Source organism: Falco punctatus (genome assembly GCF_963210335.1).
Source record: "Falco punctatus genome assembly, chromosome: 16".
NCBI lineage: Eukaryota > Metazoa > Chordata > Aves > Falconiformes > Falconidae > Falco > Falco punctatus.
The window spans coordinates 6,369,836-6,384,531 of record NC_137596.1 but is presented as its reverse complement, the minus strand read 5'-3'; the positions used below and the strand labels follow the sequence as shown (position 1 = coordinate 6,384,531).

At 51.8% G+C, this 14,696-nt stretch overlaps 1 protein-coding gene across 3 annotated transcripts in view; it reads right to left on the bottom strand.

The window, feature by feature from the left end:
- The window catches only part of ALG9 (ALG9 alpha-1,2-mannosyltransferase), a 77,998-nt gene that overhangs the window by 13,335 nt on the left and 49,967 nt on the right, over positions 1-14,696 (bottom strand). The window lies entirely within an intron of this gene.

Below are 14,696 nucleotides of genomic sequence, written 5' to 3'. Positions count from 1 at the left end.
GGGCGAGGAGGGGGAAGCACCGCGTCTGCCTGCGCACCCACCCCAGCGGAGATGCCAGCCAGAGACCCAAGGGTGACAGGAGCCGCAGGGAGACGGGGCTCCTCACCCAGCGGCACCAAGACAGGCTGCGGCCAGGGCAGGAGAACCCAGCGCCGGCGGCTGCTCTCCCACCCAGCCAGAGCCTTTCACCGCCAGCAGCCCAAGCCCAGCCAGGGACGGGCCCACCTTCAGGCGTCACCTCAACTCACCTCACAAGCTCTCTGGAAGACGCTCCCCCCCTCCCCCAAATGCAAAGGCTAAGCCCTCCTTATCCCGGCGGGGACAGGAGAAAGCTCTCCCCCTCCCCGGGATAAATCCTGACTCGCAGACTAGGTCAGAGCTTTTAAATCCCTGGCAGAGCCACCGGGCACAGCGCTGCCCTGGGCCAGCCGAGCTGTCCCTGCCGGTGTCCCCTGAACCCCGAGAGATGGATCAGCAGCTGCCACGGGAACACAACGCACACGGGGCAGCAGCCAACTCTCAGCACGGGGTGAAAGCAGAATGCATACGCACCAATTCTGCCAATTAGGCTTTTACAATCTGTGTGTAGCTTCGGAACCGCGGCCAAACTCGGCACGTAACGTCCCTGTGGGTGTGAGCTTCAGCCTCTGTTCACCCTGCACCAGAGCCCTGAACAGCCAGGATAAGCCTTGAGAAGCTTCAGCCCAAAGTCCTTTTGGTACAGAGCAAAGCGAGGGCAGGGAGGAGATGAGCTGAAGAGTGGAAAGCAAGCCACGAAGGAGCGGGTGCACTGGAAGGAAGGACAGGGTGAGTGCCTGGGAGAAGGCTGCAGGAGCAGGTAGCCCCTGACAGCAAATACTGTCAGTGACGGCTCAAAAAAGACAAACCCACACCCACAGATGCACTGCAAAAACCTGATCACCCGCACGTACAGGAAGGACCTTCTGCAGACCAGAACGCAGCCATGTGGCCAGAAAAGCTCCACCAGCGACGCAGCCAACAGCTGGAAGCTCTAGTCTTGCAAAGCTTCAGCCCAACCTAGGCGCTGCTCCTGCTAGCACAGACCTGGGCAGGTGAACAGCACCCTGCGTTTAGCGGGAGCTGCGCTGGCAGGATGCACCCCCCAGCTGCACAACAGTTCCCTGACAGGAGGTAAGAGCAGGTTTGTCAGCTGAAGTCTCCCCCCTCCCCAGCTCTGCTTGCTGAGACACTCCCTCAGGGTTATCTGAACGTCATAGGCGCGCTGCAGGCCGGGCGCAGCCCTCAGGTGAGCAGCGCTGCCCAGAGGAATGCTCCCCATCGCAGCCATGCTTCTTCCCAGCTTGTGTCGAGCCCCCCCCCCCACCTACACGCAAAGCCGGCACGCAGCGCCCATGCTGGTTTGCGCTTTGCTCACGTGTCCAGGAATTGTGTCACTGGGAGGCGAACACTCCAGCGCTGGCAGCAGTCCTCTCCTTTCCAGCAGCAGGCAGCGCAGGGCTGTTGGCACGCAAATCCAAGCTGGTTTCCTTCCTGCAGCTCCTCCCAAGGGACAGACCTTCTCCCACAGCAAGCCATCAGGCCCATAAAAGCAAACCCCAGAATAATAAGAGCTTCACCTGTTCTTGACAGGCCCAAGACCCCGCGGCACAAGCAAGGCGGAGGGTATTTCATGGCTGCTGCTGAGCATCCCTTCATCGAGCTCCTGCGAGGCGGCCAACGCCATAAACAGAGCGGAGCCTGGGAGCTGAGCAGTACAGAGCCGGGCTCAGCACCACCTCAGGCCACGAGAAAGGTTTTTGAGGTTCTCCCTCTCTCAGTGGGACCACATGCCTTCAAGATACAGTTCTTTGCCCCTTCTCAGCTCAGCCTCCAGGAGACGAGGGGACCGTTCCCCCCTGCCGCCCACAGAAACCACGTAAACACGACGGCTGATGTCAGTGGAGAATGAACGGGAGCATCCAGGCGTGAAAGCACTGGGAGGAACACGGTGTGGGAGAAGGGCTTTAAGAATAGAAGGTGTAGGTGGCATCTAGATTAACAGGACATTCGGATCCCAGCTCATGGCAAGGTAATCCTGACGGCTCCCAGACTCAGCGGCGGGTAGAGGAGTGAAGCAGATGGAGAGACCGATTCTGGCACAGCCAGAAAAACCTTCGAGAGGCACAGCCAAAGCCAGCAGTGCACCGCCAAGGGAAGAAGGACCCAGGAGACGCAAAGATGCCGCCGCAGGCGTCACCCCTGCCTTCCACATCCATCGTTGCAAGGAATCCTGACCAGATCACATGGATACACACATCTTGCTGCTTGTGAGCACGTGGGCGTAAGAGTGCAAGTGAAATCAAGTTTATTTTTAATTGAAACCACATTTTCCCCTCTTGCAAGTGTTGTGGCTCTGTGAGGTCCATTTCCCACATTCACTGAAGAACACACGGCGCAGGTGGAACGTGCACAGAACTCACTGGACAACACGAAAGGGAAAGCTGTGGCTGTTCTGGGAGATTTAAGAAAGAGAAACCAACCAACCTGTCTTACCCTAACGGCTGTTATTTCCAAATAAGAATGGAGCTGGTGGGCAGAAGGCTGCATTACTTATAAAATAATAATAAATAAAAAAATATTGTGGGTGAATTTTGCAATTAATCACCACGTCAAATAGCAGCTGGATCTACTTAAACTGGAACTGCTTAAATAGAGCTGGCAGTCCAGTTAGATGTGCCCATCCTGAAAGGCAGAGGGGCTGCATTTTGGAAATTATCTAGATCTGAAAAGGCTCAACTAAGTTTATGCTCACACAAAAATAAGCAAGGACTCGGGTAATTTAGCCCCAGATGAACAGAGCGAGCAAGCTCTTTAAAGGTTCTTAGTGTACGTTTCCAAAGGACCTGATCCAAGAAAAGGACTTGCTCACTGGACTGCTAAAGCCATTTCCAACACGCAAACCTATCGGACAACGAGGCGTATTCCAGTAAATGCTGTTCTATGTGGACATATCAGGAAGATTTTTACTTTATATAAAGTAAATGGGGAGAAAGGGCATCCTCTCTGTGTCCTTAATGGCATGCTCTCCTCAAAGGGTCACGACAGAGGATATTCTCAGAAGCAAAGAGCGGAAACAAAAAGGCACAACGGCAACAGACTGATGGTACTTGGGCTTCACAGGTACCGAAGCAGGGGACGCGTGTGGGATGGGGCTTGCAAGCAGCTGCAGCTGCCACTGCTGAGGATGTGACTGAATGCAATGCTGTATGACAAGCAGGGGGGAGAACTTAAGCTCTGAATTAGTGTATTTTCTAACGAGGGAGCAGAGCATGACTACTTAATAATTTGTAAGAACACCCTACACGTGACACTGAAGAATGTGGAAGACTGAATATAAAATTATAGCAGAAATTAATTCCCCCCTCCTCCCTTTCTCCCTCCATCAGTGGACATTCAAAGTACAAAACTGGAAAGCTGTGCGTAAATTCTCTAGCCCTGCCTCCAACGGGGACAAAACACAAGGAACACTGCCAAGCAGGTCAACCGAGTGTAGAGAATTGCAAGTTAAGACAAACAAAAGCGTTGTGATTTTTGCTGATTCAGATTATTTTCTGACGGGAATATTATATTGCGTGTTTGGAGCGGAGGTCAGATGTCAGAAAGCTCATTTTAAATACGATGAAAAGAAACTTCTAATTGGGCAACTCTCACGGGGAATCAACCGTGAATTAGGTACACAAAACCTCAAAGGAATAAGAATCAGGGAAATGAATGGAGAAATAAGGCAGATTTAGCTGCTGCTGCAGCAGCCAGCCTGGGGCATAGGGAGTAACTGGCGATGGCTGTTCTCTTGGCACGAGAGAAACAACAGCACCAAGGCAGACAGAAAAAGGAGGAATTAATAAACCGATGCCATAACATTTTACGTGATAACTAGAAAAAGATAAGTAGATAGGAACAGGTGCCAAGAGACTGCATCCGGGACTGAAATGTGCAGAAGAAGAGGCAAGGTAGGAACGAGCCACCCCACCATGTGCGTGCACCTACGAGCCTATTTTACACACAAATGGACAAACCCAGCCCACGGCGACGAATACTTTTTCAGAGGGGCTACAGAGCCTTCCAGCATTTGTATGTGACAGGTAGGAGACTCTGTTGCACGTTTGACATTGACACCCCAAACCCCCCCAACCTACCGGCCGGCTGGGAATTTCGGTAAATATAAACTGACGAGCCTCCGGCATTTAACACAAATGAGCCGCCTCATAAAGAAATGGCACTGGTGAAAGACAGGAAAGACACAAGAAAGAAACTGGAGCAGGACAATCAGCAGGGAGGTAAAAACATGGGTGGGGCAACAGAAAAAAAGGAGATGCAATGTGAAAGCTCCACCAAGGAAGGGAAGCTGTCTCGGAGGGGATGGGTATGCCTCTTACTGCTAATGCCCCCTGCAAAATAATGAATGTTTCTTCTTTCAGCGTTATAGGAGTTGATTGCAAAACATCGGTACTGTTGCTTACGCCTCGAGATACCACTGTGCCACCAACTGAGGTTTCCAAGTCTAAAGGAATATACTTTGGGTGGGCTAAACATGGTATTAGCCTGATCTGGACAGGTTATTCTGATTCTTAGTGGCTGAACAATAGTAGAAAAAAAAGAGTGATTACAACTAAAGGTGGACATCCAGGCAGACTAAGAAAATTTAGGTTAATGCAAGTGTAAAATCCCAAGACAGAACAGAAACTGAAGCCAGGGAAGAGACATGCCTAGCTCACGGTATCCTCTAATTTAAAAGAAAAGGCCCCAAATGAAAAAAAATCAAACCTATGGTTTCAGCAACAGGGAATACCATTCAGTGCCACTAATTTACCATCCACAAGCTGCCATCAAACAGAAATACCATATATTATATTAGAAAGCCAACAAATATTACAAAGTACAAGAAGTTGATCCTGGGGAATCACAGAATAAATGGTGGGGGCTGGGAGGAGGGGTAAAGACTGAGAAACTGAACCTTGCCAGCTCCTAAAGGGGCCAAAAGGCATATCCCAAAACCCACACATCACCACTGACCTAGCAGCCACAAAGACAGACGCAGGATGCCCTAAGGCACCATCCCTGTCCTCAGCATCATTGCAGGGAACCCAACAGACCACATCACGGCAACGTGCTCGCGAGCATGTGGGTACAAGTGTGGAAGCAATTCGAGTCAGGCTTCGTTTAAAATAAAATCACCTTCCCCTCCTGTAAGAACTCACACGGTGGTTTGCTGTATTGCCACAACATGATTCTCTGGAGCAGTTTCTAAAGAAGACGGCGTACGTGTGGGATCTTCCCGCTCCCACCAGCCGAAGCCGGCAGCAGGATGCCATGGGAACCTCTGCCGCTTCCCGAAGCTCCAGGGATGAGAGGGGCAGCTCAGTGCACGGCTCCCATGGCTCGTTTCAAAAACTGGCTGCACCCCCAGGCAGGCAGCTTGGCTCTGCTCCCCTTACGCTCCGCTCACAGCAAAGCAGCTTTTTCTAACCCAGACTCCTGCAACCGTACTTTTTAATCAAAGGTGAGACCGAAGCGCACACCAGCGGCACTGTATGACGGTTCCAGGATGCCCAAAACACTCTGCCCAAGCCCAACCTGCTGCTAAAAAGAAAACTGACTCGTGCTGCGAGATGCACTGATTTCTGTTTGTTCATCTACAAGCACCGACATCAACAAAACGCCGTTCAGGGAAAGGACACTCACACATCAGACCTTCCCAGTTTATTTCAAAAATTCTATCTGTCCATTTTTCCAGGGTTTTCCCCCAAGCACTCAATACAATATCCCTAATGGAAAGGCTCCATTTCCCATAGGGCTGTCAGTCGGTGTTAGGAAGGAGTTTATAGGGGTTTAGGGAGAGATCTCTTTGCTCAAAAAGCCACTTGGATGTGGTAATTTTCTGCAAGGAAAATGCCATAATGTGGTTTGCTGTGACAGTCCCTGCTGAAGTGACTTATCAGCAAATAAAGGCTACAGTGTTTTGATAAGAATCCATGTGGTGTTGGTTTGCAGAATAGGAGCCAAAGGAGTCACGCACGGAAAGCTAATAGGAGGTTTGTTCCCAAAATACTCACAAATGGACATTTACTTAGCTGAGAATTATACGCCGAGTTCTGGAAAGGTTAGGCGCATTTAGGGAGTTCCTAAGCTCTCTGCAGCTTGTCTCCTGCAGGCTGCTATCGCGGAGAGAAGCTGAGAGCGTGCAGCTGCTGACGTCAATGGGGTAAATAATACCGTGTACTGCAATCACCTGGGTCCGCGCTGCCCTTTCCCGGAGCCTGCGGAGCACGCTGCGCTGCGAACAGCCCGGGAAGCCCAGGGGGCTGCCTGCATGGCAAATGCTACATCAGCTCAAGTAAATATTCTCCAGGACCACCACCACTCCGCCCACAAAAAATTAAAAAAACAAAAAAAACCAAAAAAAAAAAAAAAACCAAAAAAAAAACCACACAAAACATGTAGCTTCTCAGGGCTCTCTCCTGCTCTGAAAGCACGGTATACAGCACCATTGCTCAATTCAAGAGCCGGGTGCTGTGATACACAGATGCCAAATAGCAAAACCTCTCCAAAGGGAGCAAATGCAACCTCCCTCGACGCCAGGACAGGCTGTTCCCTCTGCCGGTAACGGCTCCCATCTCAGCCACTCGGAGAGGCTGCTTTGCTGCTGGTCTGGGGAACTGGGAATTACATGGCCACAAAGCACCGGAGCTCCTTTCTATGGCTCTGCGAGACCTGGGGTCCTCTCCTTCAGCCACCGGCCCACCGCACCTGCTCTGCACGAGGGACTCGCACCAACCCCAGCGAACTGCACAGCAGTGCTGGGCAGAAAATACCGCCAGGGTCCCAGACCTCAGCACCCAGAAAACGGTGGGTACAGTAACAGCAGATACGCAGGCAAGTAACTCCTTAAATACCTATAAAAGGCAGGATCCTCCCCACCTCCACTCAGAAAACAGTGCCGAAGCTGGCAAGTGAGCGCACAGCACCTCCCAAACCCTAGCCCAGCACCCTAACCACGCTGCTCCTGCAGCAAGCTGGGTCTGCCACCTCCAGAGCAGGCAGAAAAGGAGCTAAACCCCGCAGTCCTGCCTGCCAGAATTCCGGCACGCACCCCAGCCATGCCGACCGTAAGCTCCAAGTGTCTGGAGTGAAAAGGGGACCAACAACCAGAACCACCACGCAGAAAACCTCCTTCCCTGCACACACTTGCTATGAGCAAAAGCAGGACGTTATTATTAATGCAGCAAATTAGTGGTTGAGTCTCGTTAGCGCTGCTGACATCACTGCAGCTGCATTAAAGGCTGCTGGAGAGGTATGAATTATTCACACTAATCAGGGCGCTGACAGCGGGATGTGGGGGCACAGCCAGGGCAGTGGCGCAGCTCCCTGCCTGCAGCACCTTGTCATGACTGGAGGCCAGCTGCTCTCCTTGCTTGAGGAGCGTTTCCTTGGAGCTGTTGCCATGTCAACACATCTGTCTAGGCCATCCTACTCGTCAAAAGTTTAAAGTAATTTAGCACAGAAAGCCATGGAAGGTTCTGAAGGGCTTTAACCCTTTTCAAGCACATCATCCGCAGGAAGGTGGCTGGAGCAGAGGCAAGCCAGAGGGAATGCACAGGGCTGCTGCTGACAATAGCAATAGCTGCCAAAAACACACACACAAACCAAAACCAAGCAAACAACAAAAGCACGCACACACAGAATTCCCAAAAACCCAACAGCTCTGCACGAGGAGTCCTGGTCCGGCAGCAATTGCCTAGAGCCCGAGGCACTGGGGCACAAATCCGACAGCCTTGTCCCAGCAAATGGGTCCTGCTCAGATAAACAGCAATCTTGCAGAGGGGCACATTCTGCTCATCCTGCTCTCAAACTGAAGAAAAACATCCCCACAGCCAGCACACCTGCACACAGACCTCACCACCGGGAGTTACTGCTACAAGGAGTAGCAGCTCGGGATTCCCCATTTCCAGCCCCAAGGAAAATCAGCCTTTTCCAACAGACACAGCGGATCACCCAGGGTCCCTGAGCACCCCCAAGATGATGCTGTGGTATCCAGACCCTCACCAACTGCTCTGACAGAGCCCAGCCCAGCAGCCTGCGGTGGGCTCCTGGGCTGGGCAGGGGGCTGGGACAAGTCAAACCGAACGCTGGCTCCCGAGCCGAGCACACGTGCCCGTGGGACCCTCTTGACAGATTGCACCGTCCTGAGGTGTAAGGAATGAAGCTGGGTTAATTAACATTGATAATATCCAGCTGTGGGCTGGCTTCAGGGGCGGCGGGTTGGCCGGTGTAGACAAGGTGCAGCTGTGGCTGTTCTGTTAAGAGGTTGGGCAGCCAAGGAAGAGGGAGAAGCAAGAGAGGAGAGAGTGGGCCCTGGATGAGTTGAGGTGAGAAGGCAGCAGAGGGACTGGCATGAAGACCGTGCTGGTATGACACAGTAAAAGACCTCGTTGCAGCCGGCTGGTTTGGAGAGGGCTGCGATGCTGAGGGAGCAGCTGTACCTGGCACTGAAGCGACCAGGCTCCTCCCAAGCCCACCAGGACAAGTTAACCCCGGGGGTGTACAGCCACGTCTGCGAGAAGTCAAAACGCAGTTACCGTTTCCCCAGAAAGCCTCTAGCAAGAGTGCGAGCAAGCAAAACCCAGCCCAGATGCCACGGGGCCAGAGGGCTGGCTTTCCCCTCGACCCTGCAGGTTGCCACACGTGGCTGCAGTGGCCAGCTCCCCTGCCCCCCCAGCGCCTCACGGCTGTAACCTCCAGCCCTTCCAGTTTAACCCAGGCCCCCACCCTCTAACTCCAAAGACACTCTTGTGGCCCCAAGCACTTCACCTTAACTTATTAATGTTTATTTAAAGTAATCCTATATTTGAAGAAAGGCCAGAGCTCCGACTCAGTACTGCCAGTCTTAACTGATCAGATGTTTCTCAGTTCTCCACAACTATTTAGCTTAAATATTGATGAACAACAACTAACTGCGGCACCTGACACTCCACGGAGCGAGACGGACTCGGAAAGCAAACGCTGCAAGCGCCATCCGCTTCGGCGGAAGCGGTTACAAGGACAACAGGGATTTTGGAGCAGGGTTTCCAAAATCACCCTCACGTAAGCTCACACAACCTGCTTCACAGAGCTGACACAGGCAGCCCGAGCTCCAAGAAGCCCCGCTAACTCCCTCCTCACCTGCTCGCATTATAGGACTTGATCAAGATAAACACACGCACAAACACGGCAGCAGCAAAACCCGAGGGTTCCTAAGCAGCTCGTACATGTATTACCCTTGACTCAGAACTGGAGGCTGAGCAAAAAGTACAAAGTGCAAGAAATACCCATGCATTTTTGCTTTATTTTGAACATGTTGCCTAAAGCCCTGGCATGACATATCCAGATTTTTGTCTTTCCCTGGGGTATTCGTCCCTGAATACCAGTCTTTAAAAGGGCTGATTTTTATATCAACAGTTCTTAGAAGCCACAATGGCAATTATTTTTTTTTTTTTTTCTCCAAAAGACTTAATTGTAAACTGCCTAAAAATAAGCCTGGAAAAACTCTGAGGGGAAAGCAACATCAGCTTCTGGCAGCTTTATTACAGCACTCTTTGTACTGCGTGGCCTCCATTGTTCCTAGCTGGGTCACTGGGGGATGGGGGAAACCTGCCTTAGGAGCCAAGAGCCCCCCTGCAGCCCCCAGCCACTCAGAGAGACGCTGTTATAAAGCCACAAACAGGAGCAGCCACACATCTCACCTGGTGACCAGAAGAACCTACGCTTAGTAGCTGCTTTCCACAGCAGCCCTCACCTCTGAAGTCAAGTCATCAATGTAAACAAGGGCATCCTATTTTCCCTGAACAGGGAGCAGGTATCCCTGTCTGTAGGATTCCAGGAACCAGCTCCTACGAAAGGCTAGAAGCCACCGAGGGCAGGGACTCTGCAGCCCGTACAGCACCCAACAAAGCCATGTTACAAACCGCGTGCAGAAACACAGCACCAGCACCACAGGCTGTGGTTACAGGGAGCCACGATCCTTCTGCCGGGCACAGCCACCTCTCACACAGCACGTGCTCAACACAGACTCAGCCCACGAGGCTCCCTGCAGCCAGGGAGGCAGCTCCCACCGTCCTGCCCACACACCAGCCCTCAAGCAGCAACCTGCATCAACCAGCTGAGCATCCTTCGTGCCTTCGGAACCCCATCAACCAGCTGAGCATCCTTCGTGCCTTCGGAACCCCATCAACCAGCTGAGCATCCTTCGTGCCTTTGGAACCCCATCAACCAGCTGAGCGTCCTTCGGGCCTTCGGAACCCCATCAACCAGCTGAGCATCCTTCGTGCCTTCAGAACCCCATCAACCAGCTGAGCATCCTTCATGCCTTCAGAACCCCATCAACCCGCTGAGCATCCTTCATGCCTTCAGAACCCCATCAACCCGCTGAGCATCCTTCGGGCCTTCAGAACCCCATCAACCAGCTGAGCATCCTTCAGGCCTTCAGAACCCCATCAACCAGCTGAGCATCCTTCATGCCTTCAGAACCCCATCAACCCGCTGAGCATCCTTCAGGCCTTCAGAACCCCATCAACCCGCTGAGCATCCTTCAGGCCTTCAGAACCCCATCAACCTGCTGAGCATCCTTCGGGCCTTCAGAACCCCATCAACCTGCTGAGCATCCTTCAGGCCTTCAGAACCCCATCAACCCGCTGAGCATCCTTCGTGCCTTCGGAACCCCATCAACGAGCTGAGCTTCCTTCGTGCCTTCGGAACCCTCCAGCACACCTTGGCTGCCCTGCCCTGCCCTCCCCAGCCAGTGAGCCTCCTCCTCCTCCCAACACACCTCCATCTGCTCCTCCCGTCGTACCTCCATGCTCCCAGCAAACCCACGCAGCACACACCACCACAGGCTCTGTCTGCATCCCACTCAGTCGGGGAGAAACTTCTGGAGTGTTCTCAATGCCACCCAGACGGTGGTAGCCAGGGCTCATTAGCAGTAGCCAGGCAGGCGCAGGTGCTCCAGAAGCTCCCAGTGAGGACAGAGGGCTGCACTACCCACCTGCCATGCTCTGGATGCTGTGCATGGCCTGGCTGCTGCACACCTGCACCAGTTTCCATGTCCTGATAGTGGTGGTCTGGTGCAAAAGCCCCTGGGGTGAGGCTGACACGATGCAAACCAAACATCAGTTTTAGCAAGCACGAAGCAGAGCACCAAGGGAAAAGACAATGCAATGCACGTAAAAAGCTCTTTTGTATTAGTAAATGCCCTTGTCTGGGGAGAGCATTCCTCACAGGGGATGCTGGCCGCTAGGGTTTGGTTTATAAAATAGGAAAAAGTCAGGATGTTGCCCTCACAGGCACTGCTCCTGTGCAAATTCCCATTAACCCCAGGACCTGGGTCACACTGGGCTTCTCCCAACAGCACAGAACACACTCTTCTAGCGCTCTACAAACATTGCATTTTTTCCGGAGTGAAGACAGCGTGTGAGGGGTTAATAGGCGAGCACACCAACTCGGGCTGTATCTAAACAGAAAGAAAAATGGCCAAAATGTTTCTTAAGAGGAAAGGCAGCTGATGGCCCCATAGCATCCGATCTCCTGCTGCCAAGGGGCAGTCCAGGCACCGGGGTGCTGGGAGCCAGGATCTGCTGCTGCATTTCGGGTTTAGCGGTGCCCTTCTCCCTGGTTGTGCAGTCGGTCCCAGTCACAAGGCAGGGGAGGCCAAGAGGTTTGCTGGGAGGGACCTGCTCTGTCAGAGGGAATTTTGGAGACAGCACTACCAGGTCTGCAGTCTCAAAGGATAGAAATTCTCTGTAAAGGAAAAAGGAAAAAAAAAATTTTTTTTTGAAAACACAAAGCAACACTCCCTATTTTATAACTAAAGAAAATATCCAAAACCTTAACGCCAGCTCTCAATGGTTTTAAATACACAACTGGGAAAAACTGGACTTTTCTAACCGGATTGTGAGGATAAGGCCTTTGTCACCGGTGACAAGCTTAGCTCCCGGCACCAAGGGCATTGCCAAGGTCAGGCAAAAATACTCAACAAGTGAGATGGTGGGTACATTTAGCAGAGTCACAGATTCCCCACTGCTGCACAGCACTTTGATCTGGCTTAGCCACACATTTCTGAGGGTTTCCCTGGAGAAGGACCACCGGTCCCCCCGGCATCCAGCGAGGAAGGCGCATGTGAACCACGTGCTCTGACACAGGGACACTTGAAGGATGAACTTGCCAGTTCCCAACAGAGAAAAACCGCCACTGGCTGAAGGGCAAATCGCTTTCTGGGGATTTCTGGAAAGCTGCGGGACCCAATGTTCAATGGCTCAACTGGGAATTACCCTGTAATTCCAGCTTTTCACGGGTGTACAGGCAATACCTTTCGCTTGCTGTACGAGTGTCCCCTCTCGTGGAGCCAGCACAGTCACACCTGGAAGCCTGTTCCTTAGGGAACACAGGCACAAAGCACCAGTCCGAACAGGGAAGAGCAACCCAAAAGGATAAGCCCATTAAAACTTGAGTTTTCCAGCTCTGGAAAGCAAGATCTCTGCCTGCTCTGCCCATAGGCAGAAAGAAGCTTTTTCAAATTGCTCATCCTTGATTAATTTCATTTTTAAATGCTGTTTGCAAAAGATGTCCATCATGCAATCATGCAATCTGCTTTAACACAGATCCTTCACCATGCACTTGCTCCGTGGATGTTGTCACTGCCCAACAGCAGCATCAACGACACATAGACAAGGCAGCCTCTACCATAAACACGCCTGGTTTCCCTTTCCGTGCTGAATGACTTGTATCTGTTGCACCTTCCAGGAAACCAATCAGTTAGTGGCTATTAAGAATATTCATCTAAATCAAGTGATTGCAGCAGCTTAAATACACTCCTTTAGAGGCAGAACACAAGCTCAAGTCCTCAGCAGCGGAGCTCTGCCTCCACTGAAGTCAGGCAAAAACTCTAATTTTAGTGTTCAAGGATTCCGTGTTTTGCCTTTAGGGAAGTGCAGACTTTGGAAGCGGGGCTGTTCCAAGAGCACGTGCCATTTTGCCAGAAAGGAAGGAGCATAAAAACTGGATAAAAAGCTTAACGATTTTTTTTCTTTACTGTTGCTCAGCAAAGCCAAGGCAAGAAGAAGAGAACTGACGCAAAGCAAGCACAGGGGTGTTCGCAGGAGCTGGGGCAGAGACCGGTGAAGGATCCCACAGCAGGATCCAGCTCAGCATCTCCCTCCTCACCCACGGCAGGCTGGGGGGTGCAAGGGCAGTTTTCTGAGGTGCCTTCTGTACAAACCCAAGAAGCTTCCATGAAAAACGTGACGTTCCGCAAAAAAAATGCGGACGGGGGGGCCGCAGCAGCTGAAGCACAGTGCTGTCACGACCACGGTTATGACCAGAAAGCGGCTTCCCAAGCCCTCTGGAGGGACCGCAGACGGCTCTCCCTGCCCCCCCAGCCCGGCTCCTTCCAGCCCTTTTGCTGCCCGTTCTGCCTGGGCAGCGCCGCTCGCGTGGGGCACTGTCTGCCACTGATGTTACTCTCTCCTTCAAAGAAGTGGCTTTCAAAGCACGTAGAAATCCTAGTGCAGGCAGAGCTGCTGTCCCTTCTCCTGTGTAAGCGAGTCAAGGTAAACACAGAGGTGAGAGGTTTATTTACATCAGCCTGCCGGCCTGTGCAAAACCTGCAGAGACCTTTTCCAGGCTAGGACTTTCCCAAACAGTTTTCCTTGAGAGAATGCATGACTTGAGCACCTGCCCAACAAGACTTCCTCACGTTTCCGTAATAAAAATAAAATTATCAGCTTTTACATTTCCCTCACCCATAAGAAATTCAGCAGCCGCTGGGACGCCCTCAGAAACACGCCTAAGGGAGGCTGCGCTGGCGCAGACAGAACCCTGGGGAGCTCTGGGTCAGGCCCACTGTTAACAGGGCACCATGGAAATCACATTTGGGCTGGTCCAGCCTGGCCCTCCGTGCCATTACATTCCCCGGGAATGAGCTCATGGTTTCTTATAAACTCATGCATCAATGTTTAAATCAAACTTTGGCAGCTGCTTTGCAAGGGAAGGGGGAAAACACAGAAGTCGTACAACCTCCCTTGCTCGCTTGCTTGCCTAACCCTTCAGAATGTAATTTTTTACTATAAAAAACTGAACTTTTACAAGCCAGGAGAACATCTGACGGGGCCCAGCAACGTGTTTTCTGTTTTACTTTGTGGATTGTGAGTACTAAAACCAGGAGCCCGTTTGCTCAGCCTTTCTCCCGCGTTACTCCCCTGATCAAAAGGCTGCTGTTTGATAGGAAATATTGCTAAGGTAAAACAACAACAAAACTCCAAGGGCTCTAAAGATGCAGTTCAGGTGGCCTTTAGGAGCCCAGCAGTTCAAGAACTGTCTTGTAGGGATAAGTTCTTCCCCCGGAGCCCCTGTGCTGAAACCCACAGCATGGCTGCAATCGCAGGGAGGTTCTCTCCAGCCGGTTTAGAACAAACAGCAAAGCTGATCCAGCACTAAATCCTAAACAACTTAAGAAATTACAAGACAAAGTGGAGAGAAGCAAACAAGATGTACTAAAGGTATACCGTATGCTAACATACTGTTTGCACGTGGTCTTTTTGACTTGTAGCTTGTGCATGTTTAAGTCTTTTTTTTTTTTTTTTCTTCCCGAATGTGCCACGGACTGCAGCGCAGCTCACTTTCAGTTACAGTTCTATACCAAAATCTAG